This window comes from Gekko japonicus, unplaced genomic scaffold, assembly GCF_001447785.1.
Source record: "Gekko japonicus isolate JY-2015 unplaced genomic scaffold, Gekko_japonicus_V1.1 scaffold8, whole genome shotgun sequence".
NCBI classification, from domain to species: domain Eukaryota; kingdom Metazoa; phylum Chordata; class Lepidosauria; order Squamata; family Gekkonidae; genus Gekko; species Gekko japonicus.
The window spans coordinates 1053513-1070305 of NW_015167057.1; the positions used below are offsets into that span (position 1 = coordinate 1053513).

The following is a 16793-nucleotide window of genomic DNA, read 5'->3' on the forward strand; positions in this document are numbered from 1 at the left end:
GAGTCCACTCTCCAAAGCAGCCATTTGGGGATCTGATCTCTGTAGTCTGGAGATGAGGTGTAAGGTGGGGCTGAGAGAACTCTGGGAGGACTGCTCTTGAGAGAACAGCTCTGAAAGAACTTGTGACTGACCCAGAGGACTGGAAGACTGAAGTGTGATTTGGAAGATCCAGGGCCTATTGAGATCTTCCTCCATAAAAAATATTAAAAATTATATTTTATTGCTGCATTGGGATAAAATTGAGTACAATTATATTTTACTGCTGCATTGGGATAAAAATGAATACAGTTCAGGCTGGATTGTATTCATCTTTATACCAACGCAATGGAAATATGTACTAGGGTTGCCAGACCCCCCCAGTTGGAGGGTCCCCCACCACCAGGTGCAGCTAGACCCCATGGGGGGGGGCTTACCCCAAAAGTGACCCAGGCCCAGCCAACATTGCAGCGATGTGTCTACCACAGAGTTTTCGGCCAAATACCAGAGTGAGACGTAAACAGCGCTGAGGCGAAGTAGGCCTCCTATCTGCCATCATTCAGTTGGTGCCTACGGCTAAACAGTTTACAACCACTAAGCTTCCCACTATAGTACAAAATAATAATTCATAAAGGAGTGAAAATAAATTATTACTACTACATTTTTATTTTTTTCTTATTTAAGGGGAAAAAAACACATCTTCATGGGCCCTAAAAGTTTTGTGAGCACAAAGTGTTTATGCCTTTATGGGTCCCTCCCGCCATAATAATAACAATATTAAATATTATTTTTGATACAACTTTAAATACTTCGACAAAATACTTCCGAAGGATATCCATCTGTCCTCAACCAAAGCCAGGGCCTTTTCGGCCCAGGCATTGGCCTGGTGGAACTCTCTGCTTAATGATATCCAGGCCCTGTGGGACCTAATGCAGTTCCACAGTGCCTCTATTAAGACAGAGATGTTCAGCCAGGCCTATGGTTGAGGGAAGCAACGGTCTGCCATCAAGCCTGGCCTCCCTGTCTCCTCCCCTCTAGAGAAGGATATGGAATATTCAGCGCCACCTGATTAGTTCGATATTGCTGCTTTTACTGTTTTTAAACTTTATTCTGAACATATATTTACCATACTTACTGGAATTGTATTTATAATTGTTCTTAACTGCCCTGAGCCCCAAATTGGAGGAAAAGCGGTATTTAAATCAAAGAAATAAATATTTTTTTCAGTTTTAGGCAAAAATTAATAGATTTTTGTGGGCCCTAAACATTTGTCTTTTTTTCTGACAAAAATTAAAACATTTTCTTTGACCCTAAAAGTTTGTTCCCCCCCCCTTCTGATTTTAAAAAGAAATTAAAACATTATTGTGGGCCCCTACAAACAGCATGAGGCCTAGGCACTGTGCCTAATGGATAAGTTGGCCCTCTGTGTTGGTCTGAAGCAGCAGAACATAAGCTTTTATGCGCAGGCACACTTCTTCAGATACAGACAGTCTGTATCTGAGGAAGGGTGCATCCACGCGAAAGCTTATGCTCAGAATAAAACTTTGTTGGTCTTAAAAGGTGCGACTGGACTCAAACTTGTATTGTACATGACTTCACTGTAATTTGTGAACAGGGCTTCTCTTTCGGCCTAATATGGGATTGGGAGATGTGTGGGTATCCTGTTACTAGGATTGCCAACAGGTTTGGGAGATACCTGGAGATTTGAGGGGGGGGTGGAGCCTGAGGAGGGCAGAGTTTGGGGTGAGGAGGGGCCTCAATGGGGTCTAACGCCATAGAGACCACCCTCCAAAGTGGCCATTTTCTCCAAGGGATCTCCAGCCGCCACCTGGAGGCTGGCAACCCTACGTAGGGTTGCCAGGTCCTCCAAAGGCAGGAGATTGGGGGTAGGTTTGCCAGTTCCTGGGGATTTCGGGGTGGAGCTGGGGAGGACAGGGATCTCAGTGGGGTACAATGCCCTGGAGTCCACCCTCCAAAGCAGCCGTTTGGGGAACGGATCTCTGCAGTTTTGAGCTGGAATTCCGGGGGGATCCCGAGGTCCCACCTGGAGGCTGGCATCCCTTAAAAAGTACCTCGATCTCCTTGCAAGAAAGGCAGGATTTAGTCACAATCCCTTAAAACGACGCAGATGGAGAGGCGCGGGTTGTCTCTTTGGAAATGCTCCCTCTAAGCTGTGGAGTCTTGTGAGCAAAAATTCACCTTTGTGAGCTCCTGGCATTAAAGTCGTGAGCGAGCGATTCGGCGACTGCATCAATGAGTTTGCTCTGGAGCCCTCCTTCCCGAGCGGAGACAGAAATGTGTGAGCCGAAGGCTAAAAAACTGCGAGCTAGCTCACACTAGCTCCGCTTAGAGGGAACACTGGCAGGGGCCGCGTCTCTCCTTCTCAAGCCCCCCCCCCCCGGGCCTGAGGAGGGTCCCCCTCTCTCCGCCTCTTCGTGGGCGAAAGCCGGATGGCGGGGTGCGGGCGTGCTTGTGTGTTGTGTTGCCAGACTTCTGGGGCCTCTCGGAGAGCGGAGCGGCGCGGCCGGGCGGCTCACGTGTGGCGAGGAGGGCCGCCCGCGTCGCGTCTCGGAGGCGCGGGCGGGCGGGAGCTGCTGCCTGTTGCTGCCGGGGTCGCCTCTCCTCCCCTCTCGGGCTGCGGCGACTACTGCGGAGAGTTCCGTCGTCCGGCCGTTCAGCCCCGGGGAAGCGAGGCGGCGTGCCGAGCCCTGGCAGCCGGCGCCGGCCGGCCCAGGTAAGAGACGGGCGCCTTTGGCCACTTGGGGAGGCCGGGGGGGAGGAGGAGGAGGCGCGACCCGCGTTGCTCGGCCCGCTGGCAGAAGCCCCGCGCCGCCTTCGTGCGCAATGTTGTTTTCGCCTTCGGTGGCCGCCGCCGCCGCCGCGTGTTTGGGTGTGCGGGTGTTGTTTCAACGTGTGCATGCGCCCTGCGGAGGGCCGCGTCAGGCTCCTCTCAAAATGGTCGGGACGCGTGCGGCGGCGGCGGCATACCCGTGTCGCGCTCTCTTGATAGGGAAGAGGGGTTGCCTCCCTGCTGCCCCGAGTCTCTGTGGAATGCCTGGGGGTTCAGGAACGCCGCTTGGGCCCCCGCCGGGTCCGAGCGAGGAAGCCCCCGGAGGAGAAGAGAGTGTGCGAGGGACGCGATAAGGACCGCGGGAGTTGACACAGGAAAAGGAGGTCGTCGCCCGTGTAGGTCCCCCTACTAGCGCCACCCACCCAGCCGTCCCCTAACTTCGCACTCAGACGAATTAAAAAAAGAACCCAGCAAAGCTTCCACAAGTACGTCGTGTTCAGTTTGAGACCCGGGGCACCTTGAAGACCCAACAAAGTTTTATTTTGTGATCTGTAGCAGTAGAAGACAGCAAGAGGCCGGTAGCACCTTAAAGGCACCCTAAATAATCCACTTTCCCTGCACTTTCCAACTGGATTCTGCCAGGTCACACAATAAAACCCCCTTGGAAAGTACATTGAAAGCAGATCAGTGTGTGTGTGTGAGACCGCAGCCAAAGGCTATCAAAATTTGTGGTAGGGTAGGAGCCTTCGTGAGTCACTGCTCACCTCAGTTTTATTCTGGGTACAAGCTTTTGTGTGCTACCCACCTGAAAATTTTGTGTTGTTTTGGTTGGCCTTAGTAAAGAAAGTGTTAAGTGGCCTTTCTTTTACAAGTTGACAGCTTTGCTGGCTGGCAGTGTTATTAAGAACAGCACAGGTAAAAAGTAGTATTTTTCAATGTTTGTATATGTTTGTATCAGGCAGGCTGTGTGTGTGAGCGCTCAAGCCACCGCTATTTCTGTGAATAATGCAAAAAAACCCCAATGACTTTCTGAGCCAAGTATACGCTTGTGCTTGTTTTCCAAACCAAAAGAGGCTGGGAGGGGAGTTGAGCCCTCTGGAATTCTGGCTATCGGAAGGAGTGGACATTGAATTTTATGTTGGTAGACTTTGACGTGCTGGTGGGTTTGGTTTTATTGTGCTACAACTGACTAATGGATACCCCCTTTGCAGCCTCACTGTGGGCCCTGCTAGTCTGTAATCCTGTCAAGAAGGAGCACTGTGCGCAGAATCTCCTCTCTGGACAGGCACAGAATCTCGAGTTTAAATTGCGAACCCTGGGGCTAATTCTTGCAGTGAAATAGACTGAACCCTTAGTCGGATTACAATGTGGAGATGCTTTGGTGCATGTTTGTTCTTTTTAAAATGCCCTATGGAGGCTAGTGTGTGGGCACATGTGCCATGCCAGGGCGGCTAATGACGCCTGGAGTTTTGTGCGTTGCAGCAGCGATCTGTTCTGCTTTCACTGCTGAGCTGTAAACAACGCGTGCTGGGCTGTGGAGGAGTGTTTACCTCCCAGCAGAAGCAGCAATAAATCTGCCGTGTAGCTTCCCCTCCCTGCAGTTTCCCAGACATTTGCAGTTTCAAAGCCGTATCATTGGTGCTCGGGTTCATGTGGGCTGCCTGGTGTATTGCTCCACATTTGCCTCTTCCTGTGTGTCTTGGTGGCATTGTCTTCCGGAGAAAAAGCATGAAGTTGTGGCAGTTCAGGTCCACGTTTGAGAGAGCTTGTGTTCTGCATGCAGCTCTCCTCCACTTTCATGTAGAGCGGTTGTCATGGAGGCTTCGCACAAATATTTTATCATCATCAAGGGGACTTCTGCATTCAGAGGCAGCTGACCTCTGAATACCAGTGTGGGGAGGCAGCATAAGGGGAAGATGTTGGCCTCTATGCCCCCCCCACACACACACAGCCAGCCACTGTGCGCAACAGGATGCTGGAATAGATGGACCACCGGTCTGACGCAGTAATGCTCTTCTTACATTTTTATCGTACTTTAAAAAAAATGATCTGCCATCTTCACCGGCTCATCAGATCATCCGCGTTATACTGAATTGCTTGGGACTTTCTTGATGAAAGCGTGGTTTATGAATGACTGCTTTCAGGGATTCAGCTGACATTTTCTGTGAAACAAAAGTAACTTTTCTCAGCGTTCTTTCGAGATCATTCTTACCCAGTTTTTCTCATAGAGATACAATTTTTCTTCTTCTTGCATATATTCTAATTTATGGGATGATCTTGCTCTGTGTGTGCCTGCTTAATTGCTTTGGAAGCATATGGCTTTCAAAGCAATTATTACTTCTGTAGTACTCCTCAGTGAGCAACTCATATTTAGCCTCCTGAGGTAGGTTGGACTGAAAAACAGAGAATGTAAGACAGTAAAAACATAAGAAAATGAGAACATAAGAAGAGCCCTAGCTGGATCAGACCAATAGTCCATCTAGTCCAGTGTCCTGTCTCGCACAGTGGCCAACCAGTTCCTCTGGAGGACCAACAACAGGGCATAGAGGCTGAGGCCTTCCCTGAAAAGAACATAAAAAGAGCCCTGTTGGATCAGACCAGTTGTTTGTCTAGTCCAGCCTCCTGTCTCACACAGTGGCCAGCCAATTCCTCTGGAGGGCGAACAACAGGACACAGAGGCTGAGGCCTTCCCCTGATATTGCCTCCTGGCTCTGGGATTCAGAGGTTGACTGTCCCTGAATGTAGATGTTCCCTTTAGTCACCATGGCTAGTAGCCACTGATAGACCTATCCTCCATGAGTCTCTCTAATCCCCTTTTGAGGCTGTTTATTCCTGTGGCCATCACTACAGCCTCTGGCAGCGAATTCCACATTTTAATCCTGTGTAAAGAAGTATTTCCTTTTACCTACCTGAGTATCCCTAGAGATCAGCAAATGGTTGCCTCACTGCTGCCAGGCTGGGTTTTTACAGGCAGTGGAAACAAAAAAATATATCCGTAAAGTGCAAGACTGGTTGTTGAAAATAAAGGAGACCTAGATTTTAATGAATCTAACTGCTTTTCAGAAAAACAGATACACATAGAGTAGGCCTTTTATGGTCAAGAGCGACACAAAGAATTGAGCTGGCAACTGTATATGTGGAAATAGTGTGAATATTGTCAGTTGCTGGTGAACGGTTTTCTGTGTCCATGGAGGCAGGGCGAAAGGGGGTTCAGATTGGCAATGTATCTTATGAACATTTTGTATTTTTTTGTATATCGGTAATTTGTTTATTTTGATAAATAAAAAAGAAGTATTTCCTTTCGTCAGCCCTGGATCTACTGCCCATCAGCTTCATTGGATGCCCTTGAATTCTAGAATTTTGGGAGAGGGAGAAAAAGTCCTTTTGTCAGCTCTTTCCACCTTGTGCTAATTTTAGAAACCTCTGTCATGTTGCCCCCTTAATCATCTCTTTTCTAAACTGAAAAATCCCAAACTCTTCAGCAGTGTTCCCTCTAAGCTGTGTCTTGTGAGCAAAAATTCTACTTTGTGAGCCACTGACATTTAAGTTGTGAGTGAGCGATTTGGCTGCTGTGTAAGTTAGTTTGCTCTGGAGCCATCCTTCCTGAGCTAAGACAAAAATGTGTGAGCCAGAGGCTAAAAAACTGTGAGCTAGCTCACACTAGCTCAGCTTAGAGGGGACACTGCTCTTCAGCCTTGCCTAGTAAGAAACTTGCTCTTAACACCATGTGACTTGGGTTTTGGTTATGCTTTGAGTCTATCAGATTTTCACTTAGGAATGAATGATGACTCTAGGACATTCCCTTGTACTATGGCACTTGCTTCTTTCATGTGTATCATCTTGACCTATTTGCTAGATCCAGTTGGTCAACCATGTTGGTCTGAAGCAGTAGAATGAATTCAGAGTCCAGTGGCACCTTTAAGACCACAAAGGTTTATTCAAGGTATGAGCTTTCATGTGTATGCACACTTTATCAAATACATTAGAATGGCAGAGGAGGTTCAGACTTACAGCCAGAGAATGAACAGCAAATTAACACGCAACATGATGATGATCAAGATATGCAAAGTCACAGTAAATAACAAATTAAGGTTATAGGGTCAACAGTTGTAAAGCAATAAATATCTCAAACTAGCAGAAAAAATGTCTAAAGGTGTTTTTTCTAATTGTGGGAGGTGACTGGGTATCAGGAGAGAATGAAGATTCCCAGTTTGTTGACAAGTGTTGACCTTATAACCTTAACTTGTTATTTACTGTCACTTTGCATATCTTGATCATCATCATGTTGAGTGTTAATTTGCTGTTCATTCTCTGGCTGTAAGTTTGAACCTTGCCTGCCATACTAACGTATTTGATAAAGTGTGCATGTACACGAAAGCTCATACCTTGAATAAACCTTTGTTGCTCTCAAAGGTGCCATCAGACTCTACATTTGCTGTAAGCTATTTCAGCAGTGTCTTCCTCCACCCCAAACTGTAGTGTAGTGGCTGGGTTTGGACGTAGAAGCTCAGGTGGCACTCTACACTGCGAAAGTCTTGGCTTATCCTGAACCAGCCAGGGGATCCATGTGCTTGAAATCAGCCTCCTTTGCAGGAAGAACTATAAACAAATGTAGTTGTACCCTGATTCAGTAGCTCATGTTCTGTAGCTGTAACCTGAGCTGGTACATTGGTGATAGCATCTATCCATTGGTTGGGAGGAGGAGTAAAGAGCTGAATACTTTGTCCCCCCCCTCCCCACACAACTGGTCTTTGTTGATATAACAGTGTACATGAGTATAATTGAATTGGGGTCAACAGCTTCTCAGGCAAAGTCGGAGACCCATGGCATCTTAAAGACAGGCAATTTTTAGTCTAGTATAAACTCCTGCGGATTAGAGCCACAAGTCTCCTGTTTTGTTTTTGTTTTTTCTGCAGCAGCCTGAAATTGTTGAATCAGGCTAACTTATCTGGAAAGGTTGTCGAGATGATAAAATGAGATCACTGGTCACCTACGCATGTGTAACTCTTTGCATTCCTGAGACACAGTGGAGCATTCAGATGCGGCTGGTCATGTGTGTACGCACTTTATTTATAGTCCGCCTTTCTCGCTGAGAGTCAAGGTATATTTGTATGCACATACGTGCCCATACACAGAGACGCAGAAGTGCATGTATGTACATTATGCATACATAACCAGTCTGTGTTATCTCTAACATTGTGCAAATGGAGATAAGCAGTGTTCTCAGCAGCTCCTGTTGATTTACTCAGATGTAAATAAATAGACTTTGAGGTCTGTGTCTGAGTAAGCAATATCTGCTTCCCGCCCCAGACGTTTGGGTACCTGTCGTCGCCCTCATTACAGGCCACTTGCTTCCTCCGATAAGCCAAAGTAAATGATTTCACATCATACCCTTGTAAGCCCAAATCTGACCATGGGGTTGCCGGGTGCAGAGTCCACATTTAGCCCCCTGTGCCAACAGAGATAAGTAAATAGCTGTGTAACTGTTATAGGAGGATAGCAAAGAGATGCATTTGAGGATAGAATGCACACAGATTTGTGTGTCCATCCCCCTCCCCCCAGCTGCTCCCGGTCTCAGCTTTATACGATCCCTCCTGCCCCTCATAATGCCAGGCAATTTGTTCAGAATAAAGTGATGACATTAAATCATCGTGGCTCAACAGAGACTTCTAATTGATGCTCCTTCTAAGCTGTGGAGTCTTGTGAGCAAAAATTCTGCTTTGTGAGCTTCTGGCATTAAAGTTATGAGTGAGCGATTTGGCTGCTGCATAAATTAGTTTGCTCCGGAGCCGTCCTTCCTGAGCAAAGACAAAAATGTGTGAGCCAGAGGCTAAAAAACTGTGAGCTAGCTCACACTAACTCAGCTTAGAGGCAATGCCACTTCTAATGCGGGTCCTGAGTGGTCAGCTCTGTCGTTCCCTTCTCTTTTATAGGCAGCTTTGAAGGCAAAAGTCGAGCAGCTGCTTCTATGGGAGACGGTTCTTTTCATGAGCCGATAGGACAGGACATGTTGATTCCACCGGAGGTTAAATGAGGAATTACAGATGTTGTTTCAAATTATGCAGTGCAATTGCTATGTTTTTAGCCTCCATTTCCCATTTATGAAGCCTTACGGTTTCTACGCTTTCTTTTGTACAGACCGAGGTTTTGTGCCTTCGGCAGCTCCAATAGCAAGCTGCGGGTATAGCTTTTTGGCCATCACTGGATTATTTTCATTACTTCTTATACTTCTGCCTTGAACTCTTCCCTAGAAGCTAAAATGACGAAACTGAGGCTATCGTACTTCGGTTACAATTATGAGAAGACAAAAGTCACTGGAAAATGCTAGGACAGGTTGAAGGCAGCAGGAAAAGGGGAAGACCCAACATGAGATGGACTGACTCAGTCAAGGAAGCCATGAGGGCCCCTCTCTGCTTACAAGACCTGAGCCAGGCTGTTAACAACAGGATGTTTTGGAGGACATTAATTCATTTTATTGTTGTTGTTGTTCAGTCGCACAGTCGAGTCCGACTCTCTGCAACCCCATGGACCAGATCACGCCAGGCCCTCCTGTCTTCTGCCGTCCTCCGAAGTTTGCTCAATTTCATGTTCGTTGCATCTATGATACTGTCTAACCATCTCATCCTTTGCCGTCCCCGTCTTCTTTGACCTTCAGTCTTTCCCAGCATCAGGGTCTTCTCCAGTGAGTGCTCCCTTCTCATTTGGTGGCCAAAGTATCTGAGCTTCAGCTTCAGGATTTGGCCTTCCAGGGAACAGTCAGGGTTGATTTCTTTTAGGATTGACTGATTTGATCTCCTTGCAGTCCAAGGGACTCTCAAGAGTCTTCTCCGGCACCATAGTTAAAAAGCATCTATTCTTTTGCTCTCGGCCTTCCTTATGGTCCAACTCTCGTAGCCGTACATTACTACTGGAAATACCATTGCTTTGCCCATATGGACTTTTGTTGACAGAGTGATGTCTGTACTTTTTATTATGCTGTCTAGGTCTGCCATAGTTTTCCTCCCAAGGGAGCGACTTCATTGCACAACTCTCTCTCTCTCTCTCTCTCTCTCTCTCTCTCTTCTATCCTGCCATTTCACTCTGGAACTAAGGGTAGTGTACATTGTCCTTCTCCTCCACTTCACCCTTACCCTTTGTGAGGCAGGTGTAGCTAAGAAAGACCTACTGACCCAGGGTCTCACCCCGCATAATGGAATGGCGTTTTGAATCTAGGCCTCTCAAATCCTGGTTTGGCACCTTAAACATGACACCATATCAGCTGTCCACACAGTGTGGTGTAGTGGTTAAGAGTGGTGGCCCCTAATCTGGAGAGCCAAGTTTCATTCCCTGCTTCTCCACATGAAGCCTTCTGGGTGACCTTGGGCCAGTCACAGTTCCCTCTCCGAACTCCCTCAACCCCACCTGCCTCACAAGGTGACAGTTGTGGGGAGAGGAAGGGAAGGCAATTGTAAGCCGCTCTGTGATTCCTTAAGGTGGAGAAAAGCGGGGTATAAAAAAACCTTATCTTCTTCTTGGAAAATTGAATTTCTGCTTGCTGTGCAGTTGTTAAAGGAGCGTAGAGCAGGGGGACTCCCCCTAAGTTTGTTCTTCCAGAACAATGAGGATAATGAAGCAGTTTTCTTGTACTGGGTTGTGTTGTTAGTCTTGGGATTGTTTTATTGTCCTTCACGTGGAAGTGAATAACAATAGTCCAGATTGCTCAGTGAGAATGCTGGATTGGTACTGTGGGCTTCCAGCAGAATTAGTACATTATTGGAGTATGGGCGAGAGTGCCCTGAACGATATGGGGGAAACATAGGAAGCTAGACATGTTAGACCAGGGGTGGCCAAACTGTGGCTCTTTCACACATATTTTGCGGCTCCCGGCAGGGTGGCTCAGGGTGGCTCTTCCCCAGCTAGTGTCCCCCTTCCTGGGTAGGCTTGAGGTGGGGGAGGGAGCAGAGAAAGAAACCAACTTTAACTTTAAATGCTTTCTCAAAGCCCCCCCCAAGCCTACAAATATCATTGGACAAATAAATACTATTATCAATATCTATTTTTACCCCTTTTGTTTTTATTTCTGGCCGTCTCATTTAATGTTAATCAAAAGCAAATTTGCGTATTTTTCAATCAAAACATCTCTGTAATATTTGTTCATGTCATGCGGCTCTCAAACATCTGTGGTTTGTTCTATGTGGCTCTTACGTTAAGCAAGACTGGCTTAAGTATTAGACGTTCTCTTGCACTGAATTTACTAGGCCCGGTTTGCTTGCATGAGGCACCTAGAGATATTTACTCGACAGGTTCTCTTTTTAATGGGATTCCTGTTTGCACTGGCGGCACCTACTTCGTGTAGTCAATTGCAGTCTGGGTTGTGTGGGTTGAGCTAGACAGCTGGTAAGGGATGGTCATGCTGTTGGGCCTGCCTTCGCCGCTCCTCTGGCATGCAGGTGATATGTGGCTGCTTGAATTTTGCACCAGTTGCTACTGCCGAAACAATATGCTCAGGGCTTTTTTTGTAGAAAAAGCCCAGCAACATTAGCATAATAGGCCACACCCAACAGCAGAAACTCATTAGCATCTTAGGCCATACCCCGACAGCACAGCACATTAGCATATTAGGCCACACCCCATGCCTTCCCTTGGCTTCCCCGGGTGTCCCGTGGCTGCAGGGAGCCTGGGCAAGCCGGCTCTTGGACAAGGCCGATGCTTCCAGGCACCTCCCTGGCCTGCCCGCCTCGGAATTGCTGGGGGGGGGAGTCGCTCTCCAGGCCTTCCCTCTGTAGCCACGCCCGCAGCGTGGGCATGGCCAACTCTGAAGCCAGCCGGAACTCTGTTCCTGTGTGTTCCTGCCCCAAAATAGCCCTGGATATGTTGTTGTTTGTTGTTGTACGTGATGATAAAGTTATATAGAAGCCATTTCCCCCCCTCTTTCCATTAACCAGATCATTTTTGTAGCTTTTGTGAGTCACGGTCCTAGTGTGACTTAGCCGTATTGGAGACTTCATATCGAGGCTTTGGCGTCGCTAAGGAGCTGATCTCACGGCAGGGATGTTTCCACAAGACCGTGATTCACGCGGTTCTTGTTTGCAGGGCTGCTTGCTGGGAAAAACTACTTTAGTGCAGTGGGAGAAAGGGAGCTGTGTGAACAACGATAACGCTCAACAGCTTCCAACGTTTATTTCATTTGGAGCACAGTGTATGCTGCTGGAGCCCCGACAGCATTAGACTAAAAACAATTCTGTGGGTCCCCCCTGTGATTTTCTCAGTGGTGTGGTGTGCAAGAGCTCCAGTCAGACCAAGGAACGGTGGAGGTAGGTGCTATGGAAACCCGAACCATGCTCATCGCCTCGGTTTTACTGTAGTGCTTTTGCCTCCGCTATTACCTGTTTGTTTGCATTTGTCCTTCTCTATCCCTGGATCTGTTTTGTGCTTTGCCTGAGAGCTGCGTACTCGATGAGGTCAGGATTTTGCTAAATGGGCAGCTCAAGTTCTTAGAGGGGTGCAGAAAGCCCGGTGTGGGGCACCAGTAAACATGTTTTGGAGGAATAACTTATTGGTCTGTGTCATAGTGCTGAACAGCCAAAATACGTCACATCCACAGAATGTGTCCCATCTACGTACATGAAGTTGAATATGCCAAAAACGAGTTGTCGAAGAGGTGGTTTGTTAGCTCACCAACTGTGTGACTTTTACCCTTTTTATTGTCCTTTGGCTTCTTTCCCCGCGTTCTCCAAGTTTCCAAAATTACTTTTCCTGACGGTTCTGCCAATAGCACTGCACCCTTCCTATCACTAGACCCTTTCCCACCCTAACCCCTTCCCCTGTGGTTCCCCCTTCCTATCCCCGCATTTCCTAATGCTCAGGCTTCTTGCTCATCACCTGCCATGTCGTCCTTGCTTCAGCTGTGTGCCGCCCTTTCCTTTTGAACATTTCTGTGATGTGATGGAGCAGGCCAACCAATGGCTAGGTGGGAAGGCAGTAGATGCTGGCCATTTGTGGTCTGTTATATACATTATACAGAAAGCCCACCAGCTTTGCGTATACAGTGTCTGTCCTCACAATGTATAGTATTTCTGTTCATCTCAATGCTTTCTAACTGTCTAACCCAGGGATGTCACCAGAAGGCCCCGGGGGCTGGAACCGGCTGGTCCAGGGCTCTTATGTGCAATGTTCCCTCTAAGCTGAGTTAGTGTGAGCTAGCTCACAGTTTTTTAGCCTCCAGCTCACACATTTTTGTCTTAGGAAGGATGGCTCCAGAGCAAACTAACTTATGCAGTAGCCAAATCGCTCACTCACAACTTTAATGCTGGTAGCTCAGAAAGTGGAATTTTTGCTCAGAAGCCTCCACAGCGTAGAGGGAGCATTGCTTATGTGGCCCGCGAACAACTGGTGCAAGGGAGGGAACAGGAGACTGTTTGGGGGGAGTGGGCAGAACAGCCTTGTCTGCAGCAGTCAGGCAGCATGGGAGCGTCTGCCCAGGGCTGCACTGCCGGCTGTCCAGTCCACGGAGATGGGCTTTCCTTTGCAACCCCCACCCAGCCCATGGGGCCTCGCAGTGAGGATTCAACAAGTCTGGGCTTATGAGCTGCTGACCTTTATTCAGTTTCTGTCTCCGGTACCTGGCATTACATTTTATGGCACCCATGGCCTGTCCTGACAAAGTGACAATTATGTCAGATCCAGCCCTCCAATGAGTTTGATACCTCTGGTTTAGCCAGTTTCCTAAGGGTTTCCTAAGTATGGGAAGCGAAAGCTGGTAATGTGACATGTAGAAACTCAAATCAGAGAGGAGTGTCAGAACATGTAAATGAGCAGGGTATTTTAAGAATGGCGAATGGTAAATAAGCAGGAACTACCAAAACCTGCTGTAGGAGGAACTGAAGTCCTTACTAGAAGGCAGTTATCTCCCTCTTTGCACATATATGCAAATTCTCTACACAAACACTGCGTTTTGCTCAGTCATCAGTGTGGAAAAAAGGATGTTGCTCTTGTGTGTTTGGTGTCTGTTCTTCGTTGATTTTAGCAGTGAAGGAGAAAAATTGCTTTTTTAAATGTTTAGAATGCAAATAGTTTTTAAAAAGCAGAGTGTTGCATGCATGGCCAAGTTCCTATTCAAAAATCAAAAGCAGAGCAGAGAAAGCGAAGAGTTCACTGCGTACTTTGGCTCAGCTCATAACAAGCTCTGGCTATGGAGAAATTGTGGTGGGTGTTATTGCTTCCGAGTCAGGGAGAGAATTCTCATTTGTAGGACTGAATTTGTCTTTGGAACGAGGGCAAGAAGAAATCTTGATGTTTGGGGGTGGTTTAATGTTCTCCTGGTCACACCGTTTACCAGTCTGATCAGTGATGAAGCGGGAAAGCATGCCCTCATCCCGATAAGTGGCAGATTGGCGGTGCAAATCTGGATATTCCCTTCCCGGCAGTAACTGGAAGCACTACTTTCAAAGGACTTGTAGACCAAGGGTTTGCTGCCATTCAGCCCTGAGTAGAATCCTGTTCACCCCTTCCCCTTCTCCTTCCGAGGAACCCTGAAGCTTCCTGCAAGGAAGTTTGAAAATCAGGAGATTGGCTTTAACCTTTTACGACTTACAACCTGCCTTGAATTGCAATTTGCAACATGGGAACCCGCTTTCAAGTGTTTAACCGTGTGCGACTGTCTGCCTCTGTACAATGATCAGATTTAGGGAGGATAGGGTTCCTGGAATAGTTCTTTGATAGATGTGGGCTCATCGTGCGGAGCTGAGAAAAGCTACACCTTTCGAACTTGCTTCTCTCGCACAAGGAGGAAGGGTATAGAAGACATTGCATCCCTTCTTCTTCTTTTTTTAAAAAAACTTTCTTTCTCTTAAATAATGTCCTGTACTAATAAGCAACCCCAAAAATGTGGGTGATGCTGCTGCGGTGACCGACCTTAGCTCGGGCCGTTACCGCACTTGTGACCCTAACCTGCAGCATGGAAGACCAGTGACTTTGGCATCGGGAAAGGTGCTGCGGCTCTGTCTGCCCCCGCTGCCCCCATAGCTGCTGGGACCGGACTCGCAGCTAACCTCCCCCATGCTCCCCCCAAATAAGGAAGACAGAACGAGACCCCCGGAGCCTGAAAGCAGAGAGCCCAATCCTGCCATGATGGCGGAGAAGACAGACGGGCCCCAAAACCTACCAAGCAGTGGGAGACAGACCCCGGCGACTGACAAAGGGAGAACGGGGGTAGAGAGGCCTCCAATGAAGATAGACCTGCTGCGATGCCCCAAAAATGCCCAGGGGAGAAGGATTACTACTCCTCCTCTTCTTCTTTTTTAAAAAAAGAATTTTATTAGTTTATGCACAGAGGAAGGGAAAGGAGAAAGAAGGGGGGAAAGGAAAAATACAGTATATATATATATAAATCCAATTTAACATTCTGCATGCAAATCTTCTCATTAGAACTTCACAACTACTACATCTATCATTTTTATTATTCTTCATTTAATCTTATTTTCTCAGTACTTAAGTTTTAACCAGTCACAAAACGCCCTCCAAGGTCCCATAAATTCTTCTTCCATTTTTTCCTTTTAAAATATTTGTCAATCTGTCAAGTTCAGCCCATTCCATAATCTTCAACTCATACAACATTGGGATCTTCAATGTCCTCCATGTCATTGCAAATGAAATGCCGTCTGCTGTTGTAACATGTAAAATATTTATTTATATATTTATAATTTCGATTTGTGTCCCGCCTAGCCACAGAACTGGCTCAAGGCGGCTAACAACATTTAAAACACTAAGACAATAAATACATTAAAATACATTAATAAATTAGGACTACATAACTACTAGGTAATACTAGTAATAATGGCAATGAAGCTGGGGGCATACATAAAATAAAGTATCTATGATTCTTATCTAAGTCATCTGCTAAACAATTTAACAGAAATACCTCTGGCTTAAAAGGTATTGTAATATTCAAGACTGACTGTAAGAAAGCATGCATTTCAATCCAATATTTATGAACCTTTTTACATGTCCACCACATATGGTAGTATGATCCTACATGATTGTTACACTTCCAACACCTGTTACTCAAATTTTTATGCATTTTAGCTGACCTATCGGATTGCTACTCCCCTTCAAAGTCGGCGACACACAGAGCAGCCGGGCAGCAGATCCCCCTCCCGGAGGTGTTAGGGCCAGGAGACAAGAGGATGCAGACCAGGCCAAGAATCGGGGGCCACTATCACAGGCAGGCCCAGGGAGGGCGTGACCAGCCTAGGACCCATGCCACGCAGCCGCGTACAGTCAGTCCCAAGAGAGCCTGCACCTGGGCTCAGAGGGACAAGGGAATGGGGGGAGGCAGGGTGAGTTGTTGTTGTTGTTCAGTCGCACAGTCGAGTCCGACTCTTCGCGACCCCATGGACCAGATCACGCCAGGCCCTCCTGTTTTCCGCCGTCCTCTGAACTTTGCTCAATTTTATGCTCGTTGCATCTATGACACTGTCTAACCATCTCATCCTTTGCCGTCCCCTTCTTCTTTGACCTTCAGTCTTTCCCAGCATCAGGGTCTTCTCCAGTGAGTGCTCCCTTCTCATTTGGTGGCCAAAGTATTTGAGCTTCAGCTTCAGGATCTGGCCTTCCAGGGAACAGTCAGGGTTGATTTCTTTTAGGATTGACTGATTTGATATTCTTGCAGTCCAAGGGACTCTCAAGAGTCTTCTCCAGCACCACAGTTCAAAAGAATCTATTCTTTGGCGTTCGGCCTTCCTTATGCTCTCGCAGCCTACATGACTACTGGGAATACCATTGCTTTGACCATGTGGACTTTTGTTGGCATGGTGATGTTTCTACTTTTTATCATGCTGTTTAGGTTCGCCATCGCTTTCCTCCCAATTCAAGCCCACTTTTGCACTCTCCTCTTTCACTCTGAGCAAGAGGCTCTTTAGGTCCTCTTAACTTTCTGCCATTAGAGGGGTATCGTCTGCATATCTGAGGTTGTTGATCTTTTCCCCAGCAATCTTAATTCCCGCTTGTGATTCATCCAGGCCAGCATTTCGCATGATGTACTCTGCAT

At 47.1% G+C, this 16793-nt stretch overlaps 1 protein-coding gene across 1 annotated transcript in view; it reads left to right on the plus strand.

Moving 5' to 3' along the window:
- The first annotated feature begins 2657 nt into the window (after nt 1–2657).
- The window catches only part of LOC107111494 (signal transducer and activator of transcription 5B), a 94735-nt gene continuing 80599 nt past the window's right edge, over nt 2658–16793 (plus strand). Inside the window, exon 1 of the mRNA XM_015412460.1 lies at nt 2658–2710. The gene's annotated coding sequence lies outside the window, so the exon portion shown is untranslated. The remainder of the gene's footprint in view (nt 2711–16793) is intronic.